The following is a 16,101-nucleotide window of genomic DNA, read 5'->3' as shown; positions in this document are numbered from 1 at the left end:
GTACATTTGAGACACAATGGCAGGCACTGAGCATTGTTTACGCGTTTACATTTATTTTGAGACAGGGTCTCATGGATCTGAACTGGCCTCAAACTCAGTTTATAGCAGAAAATGACCTCGAGTCTCTGATCCTCCTGCCTCAGCCTCTCAAGTGAACTGCCACTCCCGGTGCTGACAGTGGAGGCCAGGGCTTTCTGCATGTTGGATAGAAAGCACATCCGAAGCTCCCTCCCAGTCCTTCTCCGGTCGGGTGCTCTGCAAGAAGTTTCCACTTCCCAGTGAACTGACTTCCTGCTTGCCTAGCTGGCTTCCCATCATTTTGTCCCATTCACGTTGAGAACACTTCTTATTCTTTCTAATTCCTGCTGCTTGAGTTCTCCTTTGTCACTGGCTGAACACGTCCTCCCATTATATCTGGAGACATGGTATTTATTATTGTATTAGTATTTTACACATATGTATTTATATCTATGGGTGTCCTTTCTGGATATATGTATGTGAGACATGTCTGGGCTTGGTGCCTGCAGAGTTCAGAAGAGGGCATTGGGTCCCCTGCAAGATGGGGTTAGGCATGGTTGGGGGGGGAGGTCACCATCTGGGTTCTGGGAACTAAACCTGGGTGCTCTGTCAAAGCAGCCAGTGCTCTTAACGACTGAACCATCTAGAGACAGGCTCTTTAACAGTGTCACTAGGATGAACCCTGCCTGATCCAATGTGCCTGGTGTCCTTGTATGAAGGGAAATTTGATGACATAAAGATAAATAAGAGGACATGGGCCAGGTGGCCATCTGTAGGTCCCCCACCCCCCACGGATGTCTAGTCCCTGGTAGCGTGAGACAATACAGCTGTGGGTTTACTTGTCCTGACTTAGGAGATTACGACCATCCCTCCTCCCCTTGCCTTTCCTACAGAGTGACTTTGCCCAGAGACGCCTGGTTGCCCCTGAAATATGAACTCGTACTTCATCTGTTTTGCCTGGCAAGGTGGCATCACGAAGCCAGGCTGCTCCCCATCCTTCTCCGATCGGGTGCCCTGTTTGAGAAGGTTTTACTGCAATTTACCCAGCATGCACTTAATTGTTTATTGGCACTGCAGTGTGAAGTCTCAGCTTCAGCTAGGTAATGCATATCCGGGGAGACAGCCCTGTCCAGATCTGCAGAAACTACCGGAAAAAAAAGGAGGGCTGATCCTATTTGCATGAATTTCCACATTCCAGGTACCTGGTGCCCACATGTGGAGTGTCTCACGAATATAAAGAACATATCAGGAAAGTTATTATTTTGGATTTAGGGGCAAAGATGAGGATGACAAAATATAAAGAATTGTATTGATCCATAGTTTATAATGTTCACAAATATTTAACAAAAAAGCACCCGTTAATAAATTCAAATTATTTCCCAGTGAAGAGAAGGACTAGGGGGTGATATATTGAATTAGCAAGAGGTGGAGATGCTGTATTCTACTTATTTTACTGGGGCACACACATTCTGACATGCTAATGGCTATCTAGTCAGTTCAATGTTGACGTCAACCAAATCATGGTCCAGTCCAAATGCCTTAGTCATGGAGAGAGAGAGAGAGAGAGAGAGAGAGAGAGAGAGAGAGAGAGAGAGAGAGAGAGAGAGAGAATATTTGAGAATGATGTGAATTTTTTTAAAGGCAAGTTAGTTTAAATTTCTGTTTGGTAGGGCCCCAGGCCTACATGTCCAGTGGGAATACACTCTATCCAGGACTTGATGAGTGGCCTTAATGAGGTTGGACATCTTAGAATACATGCATAAAATGATTTTAAATATTGATATGATATCATTGCACGTGTGAAGATGGGGAAATGTCCATTCTCTGAGCTAGACAGGCTCCCTCTCCTTAATTTATTCTAGGTGGGAACGAGTCTTTAAAACATTTGAAAATGAAATGTGTTCATAGAAAGAAGCCAGGGAAATAAAATAATTATTGCATTTAAGGGGATGGAGAGAACACCTCTGGATCTCTTCCTGGAAAGGGAGAGATATGGGAGTAGTCACCCTTTGTAGGCTGCAGTGGATGTTAGGAGCACAATTCAACCAAAATAGATCTTCTGAAACAAATGATGACACTCAATCGGTTCATGGTGTGAGAGTCGGCAAGATGGGAAGGCTCCCGGGGTGTGGTGCCCCCATGCCCCATCCCCACCCCCAACCCTGCCACTGCTGCTGTGAATGTATCAGGCCCCTTCCAGGATGCTTCCTGTGTCTGCACTCCGCCACCCTTCTCCGTGATAGGAGTCAGAGGCATGGAAAGACAGTGGAGAGAGGAGTTCTGTTGTGATATAGGCCTTTCTTTCTACGGAGAATGCCTCCGGGCAGCTGTCTGCCTCCTGTGTTCGACATTAGGACTGTGTAGCAAGCTGGATTAGAAGTGTATTAAAGCTAGCAGGCAGTGCAGAGTCAGCTAGAGATAGGGAAGTACTAACTAGGCCGAGCAACCAAGGGCGGACCCTGGTATAAAAATAAAACCATTGCTGGCCCATTTCACTCCCTATGTATCTTGGCTTGGGGAGCTAATTGCACCTCCTTGGATGTAAGGCTTCCTCTTTGGAGAGCTGTGTAAGGGCTTGGCTCCCGCTCCTATTATTTCCTATTAGTCTCCCATCGCCTTCACTATGGCTGCATGCTCGTGACAGGCAGCCTGCATTGTTGAATCAATGGCCTGCTTCCTTACTCATCACCGCTGACAAACTCAGACAGCCATGCTGTCCAGCCAGCGCAGGAGCACCCAGAGGGCCAAGGTTAAGGGCAGAAGAAAAGGAACCCGGTTTCCCTTCATCCCTTCATTCATTCAGTTCACACTGGCTAAGCCTTTCCTACAATTTCAAATTCCACGGTGACCTCAGACAAATCGCTTACCTACCTTGTGCCTCAGTTTCCTCATCTGTGACATGGGGACAATGGCAGAAAGTCCTCCTTAAGGAGTAAGTTCAGTAAGTTGACATATTTAAGACCCTCAACAGAGTCTAGTTCATGTCAGAGCTGATAAATGCTAGTGGCTACCGAGGTTCCTAAAGCCTGTCACACCCTGCCTTTGGCATCCAGATAGACAGAAACCTAGAGACTTGTAGGGAAGAATAAAACACATTTCACTGTGATACTGACCACCAATCATTGTCCCCAACTTCAACAACATAACCCAGCGCCTTGGACTTACTCTCCAGACCTTTTTGCAAACAAGAAATTCAGCCTCAGATCACTTCAACAACGTTGCAGCAAGCTCCAGAGCTTAGTTTAGGCTTCCCACTTCAGGTTCAGAGGCCAAGGTGGGCCATGACAGGACAGGGCGGGGACCCAGGCAGCCCCTCCCCCACAATCCTACTTTGGCTCTATGTTCTTTCTTGGGACCTAGGCCTGGGAAGTTATCTATGGGCCTGCATGGGGACAAGGTCAAGAGGCAATCTGTGATGTACTCTCCCTCAACTCTGATTGGTCCAGGCAGGCACTCTGGAAGAACCTGCTCTTACCCTGGACTGGCCAAGTGATGAGAGTAGCCCTTCCATGGGCCTGTATACTGGTGGGAACTCACCCTTAGCTCAGTGTGATAGCAGAGGGCAGAGTTGTCCATTGCACCCAATTCTTAGCGGCATACAAACTAGGCAGGGTAGGTTGTACCTGTCATCCCAGAACTCAGTGTGGCTACAAGGATCAGGAGTTCAAGGTCACCCTCTGATACATCGTGAGTTTGAGGCCAGCCTGGGCTATGTGACACACTGTCTGTAAACAAATGCACACAGGACTAAAGACGTGAGTTCCCACGCTGCTGCCAGGTGTCAGACCAACTGCAGTGACCCATCCCTTCTCTGACCCGCCCTCCTTTGCAGGTGTTGGCAGAGACCCTGTCTGCCTGTGGTCTACTCCCCCCCAGCTGTAAGAATGCGTGGACTTGTGATCTGTAGAGGTAATGAGACCATGAGACCCAAATGGAGCAGAGCTACTAGCCATGCGACTTTAGCTCGTGGCTTCCTCCGTCTAGTTACTGCCTGGGGATGGCAGGATGCTCTGGATGCCTGGCTGGCACTGCTGGGATGAGGATGCCATGAGAGGATGTCTGATGCTCTGCAGGAGCTCAGACGACAGTGAAGCCTCAACACAGAGAAAATGGTACACCAAAAATAGTTTATGAATGGGTCCTCAAAGGCTTATTCTAAAGAGATGGAGAGTGTTGATAGCTCAGCCCTGAATGGGATGTCTGTATCATTCCCCATCCCAGCAAGGTTCAAGGATCAGAAGATGGGGCAGAAAGAATATGAGACCCAGAGGCTCTTACAAGGAAACAATATTTTCCAGACACAAGGCCTGCACAAGATCGAGGAAGACAAAATCCCCACATGGAAAGGGAGGGGAGGCAGTAAGTCCCGCCCTTGACTGAAGCGCTCTTTGTAAGTGATAGATGCTGCGAGAGAGGGTTTCTGTTTTCTACAAGAGTGTGGGCCTGGCAAAGGACAGAGAATGGGCCCACACCCCACACTCATGAGTATTAGGGCAGCACAAATTAGGCTTTATGGGTTTAAAGGGGGGACTCAGAGTTGGGTGAGTTGAAAGGTGGATGAGGGAGAAGTTGGGACATTTAAATGATCCAAACACATTTGATGAAATTCTCAAAGAATTACTAAAATATTCTATTAAAGGGGGTTTTGCTGAAGTCAGGCTGGAGCTTAGCAGCAGTTATGATGTATAAGACCTAAGCTAGACACCACTGCCAGAGAGGGGGGGGGAGGGGGAGGGGGAGGGAGAGGGAGAGGGAGAGACTGACTTACTGTAGAATGACCATAAAGTACAAGGCAACGCCCACTTGAAAACTCCAATGCTGGAGTTTGAGTATCACTTCCAGACAAAGGAGTGGGCTTCACTCCACTTCAGCTACTTCTGCAGAGTTTGTCCTAAATGGCTGGTTGTCATGTCACTCTTGGTGTCTAATAATACACACAAGGCCATCTGTTGAAGGGTGGAAAGTGCCATGCACAGATTTACCACCCCACAGCCACCACCACCATCATCACCATCACCACCACTACCACTGTTGTGTTTTATAAAAAGAAAGAAGAGCCAGGATTATTTAGGGAGAAGCATGGTATGGTGAGGTGGAAGGGGTGCCTCTGCGGGCCCATGTTAAGACAACCCTTCCCCCTGAGGTACCAGTCATAGACAGATTAGTATAGAATAGAGTTTGGGTCATGGGGAGAGTAATTGAGATGAGAGGAGAGAAAGGGGGAGGGAAGAAAGAAAGAGGTAGAGGAAGAAGGGGAAGGGAGAGGGGAAAAGGTAGAGGAGAGGGGAGGGGAGGGGAGGGGAGGAGGGGAGCGGAGGGGAGGAGAGGAGGTCATCCAGGAACATGTAGAGAGAGAAAGAAAGGGGTTGAGAGTAAGAGAGAGAATATGAGCATGAGGAGGGGGCAAACAGCTCCTTTTATAATGAGTCAGGCACACCTGGCTGTTTGCCAGGTAACTGTGGGGCAGAGCCTAGAAGGAATGCTAACAGCCACCACCACCACAATCAACATCACCACCACCACCACCATCACCACTGCCACAAAATCTTTCCTGTGGTTTTGCACATACACCCATATTTAGTCATAATTCTCTTCAAGTTCTTTGACAACAAAAATAAAACTTAAAAGAAAAAAAAACAATAAAAAGCAAATGGGGAGAGGGAGAATCAGAAGAGAACAGGTTTGATTGAAAAAGAAAGACTTTGGATTCTGTCTCTTTGGCCTCTCTTGGTTAGCCTTCCCCAAGCCACATGTATGAACCCATCAAAAAAGAAGAAAGCCATTGATATAAAGAACATCCTAGAAGCTTCAGTCAGAGCTGGCAGCCGGAGGCCCTTGTTTGCTTGCTACCACTTATTGACCATACACAAACACATGTGGCTGATCCAACCTGGTCTTCAGTCAGGAAACAATCCTTCAAATAGCCCCTTCCCCCAGTCACGTGCACTCGGCCTCTGTGGCATGCTATGTCTGACTCAGGCTCTCTGTGAGAGGTCACCAGGCCCTCCATCCACTCTGTGGAATGTGGGAAAATCTTGACCACGCCACCCTGAGTCCCAAGTGTCTCCTTAGCCTCCTGGAACTCCCACCAGGTGAAAAGGGAGCTAATGTAGTTGCTGATAGGCACATGGAGAAGTTGATCACAACCCATACTCGAAGGTCTTTGAACTTAACAGATGTGCAAAAGAAGTTAAGTCATTTTTTCCCCACTTCTCTGCTGCGTTACTTTTTGACCTTTAAACCACTCAGTGCATTCCCTCTTGTATTCCAATGTAATGGGTTCCTTTCTTGCAGTTTGGACTACAGAATTCCTGATGGCCATCTGGTAGGCATTAGAGCTACTTAGGAGACATCACCAGCTCTCTGCTTCTCTGGGACTTTACCCAAGGTGGGATTGGGCTTGCCAGCATCCTTGGCTTGGAGGATAGCTGTGTGACCAATTCTGGCCCTCTAGGTGTGCGTGGAAGTTAGGTGTTTACATTTTAATTGCTGGGCCTAATCCTCTAAAACTTCATCCCTACTGAAACTAGGTGTGAGATGCTGATGGTTCTGCCCACAGGGAGTGACTCCACAGTGAGGAGATGTCAGAGATGGAACCAGCCGGTGTAATAGGATGGCCCCTAGCTTTATCAGTTGCTGAGACTGAGGAGAGAGTTGATCTCAGAGCATGGGTGACCTCATCCTGACTAATGCACAGTAGCATGTATCTGCCATGCCATGAGGTTATGATGCGCAAAGTCCTGGTAGAGGATACTGGTTTCTATTTGCTGTAACCAAATCCCAACAAAAATAACTCCAGGAAAGAACAGTTTGCTTTGGCTTTACAATTGCAGGTGTATAGTTTAGCACACAGGGGACATGACGATTATCATTGCGTCTACAGCAAGGGAGCCATTTCCAAAGGCTTACTTTCTCCTTTTAATGCAATCTGAGACCCCAGATATTGGGATGGATTTTCCCACCTGTCTTGATCTGGGTTGCTATTGCTCAGATGAAACACCAGGACCAAAAGCAAGTTGAGGATGAAAGGGCTCATTTGACTTATACTTCCATATCTCTGTTCATCGCTGAAGGAAGTCAGAACAGGAACACAAGCAGAGCAGGAACCTGGAGGCAGGAACTGATGCAGAGGCCACGGAGGGGCGCTGCTTACTGGCTTGCTCCTCCTTGCTTGCTCAGCTTGCTTTCTTATGGAACCCATGACCACTAGACCAGGGATGGCCCCACCTACCATGGACTGGGCCCTCCCCCCATCAATCACTCATTAAGAAAATGCCTTCCAGTCTTGCCTACAGCCAATGTTATGGAGGGATTTTTCTCAACTGAGGTTCCCTCCCCTCAGATGTCTTTAGCTTATGTCAAATTGACATAAGACTGTCTGTCCTGCACAAGATCTCAATTATCCAACTTTAGACAACCCTCCACGGGCACCTTCCGAGATGCTTTCTATATTGATTGTAAGTCTCATCAGAGGACGATCAGGATCTGCCATCCCGGGTTCCTCGTAGACTGAAGAGACAGGAATGGACTTCCAGACACCAAAGTATCAACATTAAATACAGAAAATATAAACAGGATAGTATGATGGCTACTCACTGTATCCGGTCCCGTTAAACCTGGAGGACATGGTGAAGAAGAAGACGCTGTGTTTAGAGAGGAACGGTCAGTTCCTTTTTAAAAGTCAGAATGGCTCAACCATCACCAGGAACAGGGAAGGCGGCAGAGGAAAACACATCCAGGGGTTAAGACAAAACTGACATCGGTGCCGTGCTGGAGCCGCTCACATTGACCTGGCTGTCACTGCCACATGTGACTGCTCAGAGCAGCCAGATAATCATCACAGCCAAGGGGGCCGTTTGCCAAATGACTGTGATGCTGATATTTCCCTTAGTGCATCTGAAAGACCCTTGGGGCCTGTTCCTCAGAGAAGCGCACTTCCAAAGTCATGTTCCCGGCATCAGGGCAGAAGCCGGGTGAGGACGGTGTGCCATCAACCTGGTGCTCAGAGTGCTGCACACACCACTGTCATCATTTCTATCTATGCTCTGCAGAGAAGCCCTTCTTCATGCACACGGCATTGACGGAGGGGGTCCCTGGGAGACACCCATCCGCTCATATAAAGCTTGGGACCAGGGGCCAAAAATTCCTAGGTTGGACTGAGCCATTGTCCCATTCCCTCCTGACTGAGACACTGGGTTGCTTAACTGACGTTCATTTCTATGGAGAATGGAATGCTGTGACCTGGTAAATCATCACATGAGAGATGTTTATGTATTTCTTTTACATTTATTTTATTTAGGGTGTATGCCATGGGGGTGGGGGGTAGTGTAAAAGGCAGAGGATAGCCTGTGCAGGAATTCTTCCTTCCTTTTCTCATTGTGGATCCCAAAGAACTCAGGTCATCAGGCTTAGCAGCAAGCACCTTTAGCTGCTGAGCCATCCAGATGGCCCATGAAAGACGTTTAGACATCCACACCATATTAGTATTATTGTGAACTGCTATTGTTATGGGTTTATTATTTTATTATATTTTTGTGTATTATCGTCAACACCATCCTATCGGGAGGCCACTCAGCTGGTAAATAGCAGAGAGGACTCTTTGACTAAAGTGTCTCATGGTCGACCCAGAGGGGCCCCATGATAGGCAGGTATGACTATGGCAATCAAGACCCTCATACCTCCAGTCTGAAGCCACCATGTGAAATCAACTGTGTTAACTGACCAGGGGCTATTGCCACCAACCTCAGCTAGGATGTCTCGTGAATATGGTCAATCCTAGGCTCTTAGGGATGTGGCTTCACCATGTAAGACCCAATCCAGGCTCCCTTGGTCCTAATTATCCCAAAGCCAGTCACCAAACTCGGCAAGTTTGAATATCAAGCTCAGGTTCTCTTGTAGGTTCTGGAAGAAGCTGCAACAGCACGATTTCTGCTCCGGACTCTCACCAATGAAGCAGGCTAACTTAACTGATGGGAGAATACGGCCTGGCAATTCTTTGTGGTGTTCCTTTCCACAACTATATGGCATTTGTACACCCGAACATTCCTCCATTGGACCCTTTCAAGTCTAAGATGCAGCAGTCAGTAGAAACCCACAAGTTTTGCATATTGGTAGGAGAGCAGGGAAAGACTTCCGGAGAGCAGACGAACACTTCCGGAGAGCCGGGAAACACTTCCGGGGAGCCGGGAAAGACTTCCGGAGAGCGGGCTGTTCGCATTAGAGTCAGAGAGCATCCTTCCAATTTGTAAATTGCCAAAGACTCAGAAGTTGTCTTTGGAAAGTTGGAAACTCTCCCCCACTGAGTTGCCTCAGACAGTTTTCCTACTGACATCAAAGGAAGCAGCTCCATTGATCATTTCCTAGTGATTTGACTGAGGGGATTTAGAGTTAGCGAGAGCCATTGATTGTAATGGCAATTCCTATTGACTGAAAGAGGTGTCTGCCTCTGATTGGGTCCCCTCCATGAGTAGGTATCCTTTTTCAATCATCTACAAATCAATGCTCAGCCGAGTCCCTCTTTCAAAGTCTCATCTAATCACTTGGCACCAAGTTTTAAACTTTCAGAAGAGCCTTTCCCAGCCTCAGCCATAGTCAGATACAAAGTCAACACGTCCTTCCCTCGGGGTCATAGATCTTAGAGAAGTACCTACAATCACTACGTTGCTAAACCAGCACAATTACTGATTGTGTTCTAAACTGTTAGCAGCACAGATAAGCATAGCTCTCAAGCCGCATCAAAGAAGATTCTCTTTGCCAAAGATGGAGGCCATCACAGAGAAACCAGTCATTGTGCACTACCTGGCCCCATCTGATTCTCTACAACCCATCTCCTGCACACAACGCTCAGGAAGTGCGTCAGAGGAGGAGACAGGAAGATTGTAAGAGCCACAGTACACCAACAACACAGCTGCCCAATAAGACCTGAACAAGGACAATACCAATAGACATGCTAACTTGGAAAGGGAAGCGCTCACGGGTCACGTCACGCTCATGGAGAAAATAACTATGGTGTCTAAGGAGCACTGAGAGTGTGAGAATCAGTCGTCCTCAGGAATGAGGCTCCTAACTGACTTTTCAATACCAACTGATCCACCTGGAAATCATGTAAACACAAATATACAAATAACAGCCTGTGCAGGTCTGTTTTATTTTATTTATTTTTATATATTTAAGCATGTATAAATTATTCTGTGTGTGTGTGTGTATGCATTCTGTGTGTATGTGCATTCTGTGTGTGTGTGTGCATTCTGTGTGTGTGTGTGCATTCTGTGTGTGTGTGCATTCTGTGTGTGTGTGCATTCTGTGTGTATGTGTGTGTAAAACAATACAAATTAAATAAAAAGAGGCCATGGCTTTGGAAGAGAGTGAGGAGGCATGGAAAGGATTGGAGGGGAAAAAAATGAAGAAGGAAGTGATGGAATTGGCTCCATGGTTAAAAGTACTGGATGCTCTTACAAAGGACCAGGGTTCTGTTCCCAGTACCCATATGATGGTCTAGAAATCTGGTTTCAGCATATCAGAGCCCTCTGCTGACTTTCACAGGTACTGCATACCTGTGAACACACAAGCAGACACCTTACCTCTGACTCCAAGATGCCTTCTACTTCAGCAGACGCATCTGACCTACTACATCCCCACTTCTGACCTACTATGTTCCCTCCCTCCCATTGTACATCTACATTGCCTTGATCTTTCCGTTCATTTCTCTGTCATACAGACTTTTTGTTATTATGCAAACAACAGCAACAGCAACAAAACAGTAAGATCATTTAATAAAGCCCAGAAGGCCAAGGGTGATGGTATCTACTGTCTGAGGTGACTACTGTCCAGGCAGAGATCCTGGGACTGTCACAAGTCTTGGGCAATGAATACCAATAGCTGGTATTTCCAATCCCAACTATAGGCCCAACACCCCAGGATGGTAAAAACAAATGCAGACATTTGCTGGGACCAAGTCTGGACTTGAATTCTGGCACCACCCCTTGTAAGTAGATGTGTGATGCCTAACACTTCTCTCTGAGTTTAAATTTTTTTCACTTGTAACATCAGGAAAGTTACTTACTTGTTTGGGATCTAGGTCCTGAAAGAGTAGAGATGATTCAGAACGTATCTGGCACAGAGCAGAGGCCCCCTGAAGGCAGCTATTAATATTTTTGTTAACAATGGGAGTTTTCTCTGTGTATTTCAATTTCTTCTTCAGAAAGTGATCTGAGAGCTCTTTCTAAGCTGTAAAGATGAAGACATATTTAGCTTGAACTCCAAGACTATGAAGCCCAATGGCGAGACAAGTGCGAGTCTGGCTTCTCTCACGTGCTGCTTGAGCTAGAGATGAACTTAGATCTCAAGGCTCAGCCTCAGGAACTCAACATCAACTCAGCCAAGCACCAGTTCCTCCGCTGAAATCTTTCCAGAAAATCCAAGTCCGGCTAGTTTGTAAAATGGAGAAAAAATCCAGCAGGAAGCATACAGTCTTCATGGCTGAGAGGAAGACTCCGACCAAGCCAACCTTTAAAAGCTTTGCTAAAAATAAGCAAAGGCGCCCCAGAAGCCGCACCCTGACGACAGTGCATGATGCCATCCTTGAGGACTTGGTCTTCCTAAGTGAGATTGTGGGTAAGAGGATCCGTGTGAAACTGCCTGGCAGCCGGCTCATAAACGTTTGTTTAGACAAGCACAGCAGAACAACGCGGAGCACAAGGTTGTGTTGGGGGCCGCGCGCGTGAGGAAATAAAGGGGTAGAGGACCCACGTCCCACTAGAGCTCAGGTAGACTGTCACGGGACCCCATGGAACTACCCAGGACAGGTGTCTGGACTCACAGGACCCCGCTCTGGGGGTTGGGAGGGCACAGTTTCGGCTCTGGGGGGTGGGGAAGGCACAGTTTCAGCTCTGACTCAACTCTCGGGGAACACAGACTACTGGGTACTGAGGGAGAGCCAGTTTTGGGGTCCCTGGGTCTCACAGTGGCCAGGGACTGGTTCTTGCTCTCAGACATCCCAGACTGCTGTATGTCATGAGAATGGGCCCTCAGACGGACTCTGGCCCGAGTGCCGAAGGGGAAAGGGGAAGAGCTCTGGCAGTTTACTGCGGTGAGAGTCTGGCTAGCTCAGGTGACTAGCTCGGTGGGTTGCTTAGCTTGGCTGGCGGCTGTGGCTGGAGCTCAGGAGGGCCTCCTGGTAATAGGTTAGACACACGGCTTGTTACAGGGACGCCCTCTCCATTGCTCCAGCAGATCTAGATGAGCAGAGACAGTCCATGGTTTTAGAACTTTATTGTACAAATACGGGGGGGGGGGAGGAGAGGAGAGGCCGGCCATGGCCACTTGGAGAGAGAGGAGAAGGGAGGGGGAGAAAGAGAACAAGAGGGCTAGAGAAGCAAGAGAAGCAAGAGCTTGAGAGAGAGAGGAGGGGCCAAGCAGCCCCTTTTATAGTGGGCTGGGCTACTTTGCTGTTGCCAGGTAACTGTGGGGAGGAGCACACCTGGCTAGTGCCAGGTTAACTGTGGAGGTGGACTCTAGCCAGAATACCAGGAGCTTGGGACATTGTCTACATGACTGATCGTCACAGGATTATGGAGTTGAGTGCTCGTGGTGTCAGGCACCTGTGTCTGGGAACGTGGCTCATTGTTCCATCCCTTGTAGTGTTTTCTATTAGGTCTTCAGAGTAAGGCTTGCTCGACCAGAACACAGACTGCCATTCACAGTCCCACAAAGTTGGAACTTTTTCTGGTGTGTATAAGAAGCTCACAGGCAAGGACATTAATTTTTAATTCCCAGAGTTTCAGTCGCAAAGAAAATGTCTGAGTAAAGTGTCATTTACAGTTGAAAGGAAAAAAAAAAAAAAAAGAAAGGGAAGGAGGGAGGGAAGGAGAGAGAGAGAATGGCCAAAGACAGAATAGGTGTCTTGGTTATTTTGTCCAAATCTTGCAATCTGGTAATACACACCTGTTGTAGTCAGGGTTCCTATTGCTGCATTGAAACACCTTGGTCAAAATACAGGTTGGGAAGGAAAGGGTTTATTCAGTGGCTTACACTTCCAGGTCATAGTTCATTATTGGAAGAAGTCAAGACAAGAACTCAAGCAGAGTAGGAGCCTGGAAGCAGGAGCTGATGCAGAGGCCATAAAGGGTGTTGCTTCCTGTCTCGCTTCCCCTGGCTTGCTTAGCCTGCTTTCTTATAGAATCCAGGACTACAAGGCCAGGGATGGCCCCACCCACAGTGGGCTGCCCCCATCACTAGCTGAGAAAATGCCTTACAGCTGGATCTCATGGAAGACTTTTCTCAACTGAGGCTCCTCCCTCTCTGATGACTCCAGCTTGTGTCAATTTAATCAATACAGCAACGGGTGCCTCCTTTCCTCACAGTTTACTGCCTCTCTCTCTCCCTCTCTCTTTCCCTCTCCCTCTCTCCCTCTTAAAAAGCTGCAAGTGAGGGCCTGGGAAGGTGCTTCAGTGTGTAAAAGTATTTGGATCTGAATTTAAATCCCCAGAAACGAGGTTAAAGGTTATGTGTGGCTGTCTGTGACTATAGCTCCAGTGCTGTGAGGAACTGGGACAAGAGGATCACTGAGGTTTGCTGACTGACAGTGTAGCACCAGGTCTAATGAGAGATCCTGTCTCCAGAAAATAAGGTGGAAAGTGATACAGCAGTAAACCTGGCCTTGCCTTCCCCATGAGCACAGAAATGTACATTCATATACACACTTGCACTACACACCACCCCCACACCACCTGCAAACCACACACACATACACACACACAACACAACATACATACAATACGACGCACACTGTACAACACACACATACAAATATATAACACACACCTGCACATCCACCCACACCACACACACACACACACACCTGCACACCCCCACACACCTGCATACCACACACATACACACAATACAATACACAGACCTGCATACCCCACACCTCACACACACATACCTGCACACCACACATGTACACACACACACACACACACACACACACACCACCGCACCTGCAAATAAGAATAAACTAAGCATCAAGAAACGAAGAAGCAAACATAAACGTCAGGGACTGAACGGAAGAGGGCAACCTTAAAAGCTTCCGTCAGTCCTCCTGGATTACTCTATTTAGGGTATAATTTCCCTGGACAAGCAGCCTGAGAGCAGTTCCTAAAGTGCCTCTAAATGACCAGAAATTAGGAAAGGCCCACCCATGTAGGGTCACGCTGCCTCCCTTCTGGATGCCCGCAGCTCCTGTCGCAGACACTGGAAGGCTGCGCCCAGGTTACCATGGAAGCCCATCCCCTGTACGTCAGCGTTATTATTTTGTGTCTTCCTAATACTTTCATTGAGAGATAATCATGTTGTGAATATTAACTCCTGTAGCCTGCATTTGTAGCTGCTTATGTGTAAAGAAGCCTCACTCTCTGAAATCAAAATGACACTAATAATTTAGTCAATTGACTCTCTCCCGTCTCTACGTTTACAGTCCTGTTATTTCGAATTTGTGCTGTCTGAATTTTGATACCGTCATCCTGGCTGCAAGCCTCTTTTGTTCTTCATATTTAAAGATCCATTTGTCCAATGGAACAGAATTTCCTACACACCCTCATACAATTGATGCTTCTTTATCGACCTACTAAGTGTCTTAAAGACTTACTAAGTGTCAGGTCCTTCTCAGGAATGCAGGAGCAGCAGGTGCTGCTTGTAAGAGAACACAGAGGCTAGGGGAGAGAAGTCGCTAATAACCCACAGCCCACCCACTCAAAGCCATGCCTCACTCGGGTGGGGGCTTCATGTGGAGACACCTGAGCAGTTATGGGCTTCAGGGGAAGTTTTCTGAGCTTTAATTTTTGAGAAAAGGGGGCTAAGAAAGAAAGTGAATGAATCAAAGATCCTTACCGTCTGGAAAGCCTTCATGAGAACTCCTTAGGGTGGCTCTTGTTGATAAAGTAACAATGTAACAAAAGAAAAGGAAGATGGAAAAAGCCCAGAACTCCAGCAGTGTCCTCTGGGACACAGACAGGCTGTGCAAGGCAATCTTCAGAAATTAACCATAGCATCATATAACCCCTTCTCCTGGGCAGGGGCTTTGAGTTTGGGGTTTTCATTTGGGGGATTTTGTTGGTGGTTGTTTGGTTTGTTGGTTTGATTTTGTTGAGAAAAAAAAAATCTGATCTGCAGCCCCAACCAAGCTAGCCTGGTTAGATAGCAATATAACCCAGGTTGACATTGAATTTGCAGTTCTCCTCCGTCTTCAGTGTCACAAGTGCTAGGATTACAGGTGCGACTTATCACCTCCACTTGAACAACTTTGTTTCTGAATCTTGATGGGAAAACAAACAAACAAACAAACAAAAAACTGCAACTAGGACCCACACAGACCCCTGACTGCGACCTTCCCTCCTTCTTCTCCTCCATCCCCGCCCTTATAAATCCCTCCCCCATTACCCCCTACCCTTCTCCTGGAGAAAGGAAAGCTCCCCTTTGGTACCGCCCCACCCTGGGGCATCCATCTCCAGCGGGACTAAGCACATCCTCCCCAGCAGAAACCCAACCAGGCAGTCCAGGTAGAGGAAGAGATACCAATGGCAGGCAACAGAGTCAAAGGACAGTCTTCACTCCAATTATTAGGGGACCCACGTGAAAATCACCTGCACATCTGCTGAGTATGTGTAGGGGGTCGAGGTCCAGCCCATGTATGCCCTTTGGTTGGTGGTTCAGTCCCTGTGAGCTCTCCTCTGCTTCCCTCCTACCCCCTGCACCACGGACCCAGGTTAGTTGACTCTGTAGATTTTCTTGTGGTGTCCCTAACCCCTCCAGCTCACTCAACACTGTCCCACACTCTTTCACAAGACGTCCCAAGCTCCACCTGACATTTGGCTGTGGTCTCTGCGTCTGTTTCCATCCGTTGCTAGATGAAGCCCCTCAGGAGACAGTTATGCTAGGCTCCTGTCTGCAAGCATAGCAAGAGTATCATTAAGAGTATCGGGGACTCACTGTCAGCTATTGGACTCACTGTCAGCTATTGGATGGATCACAGGGCCCCCAATGGAGGAGCTGGAGAAAGTAACCAAGGAGCTAAAGGGATCTGCA

The 16,101-nt window shown here is 47.6% G+C and overlaps 1 pseudogene; it reads left to right on the top strand.

The window, feature by feature from the left end:
• The first annotated feature begins 7,643 nt into the window (after window positions 1-7,643).
• The window catches only part of LOC110306591, a 21,372-nt pseudogene continuing 12,914 nt past the window's right edge, over window positions 7,644-16,101 (top strand).

The sequence above is a fragment of the Mus caroli genome, chromosome 12, assembly GCF_900094665.2.
Source record: "Mus caroli chromosome 12, CAROLI_EIJ_v1.1, whole genome shotgun sequence".
Taxonomy (NCBI): domain Eukaryota; kingdom Metazoa; phylum Chordata; class Mammalia; order Rodentia; family Muridae; genus Mus; species Mus caroli.
The sequence above is the reverse complement of the archived record's forward strand: the minus strand, read 5'-3'. Positions and strand labels throughout refer to the sequence as shown.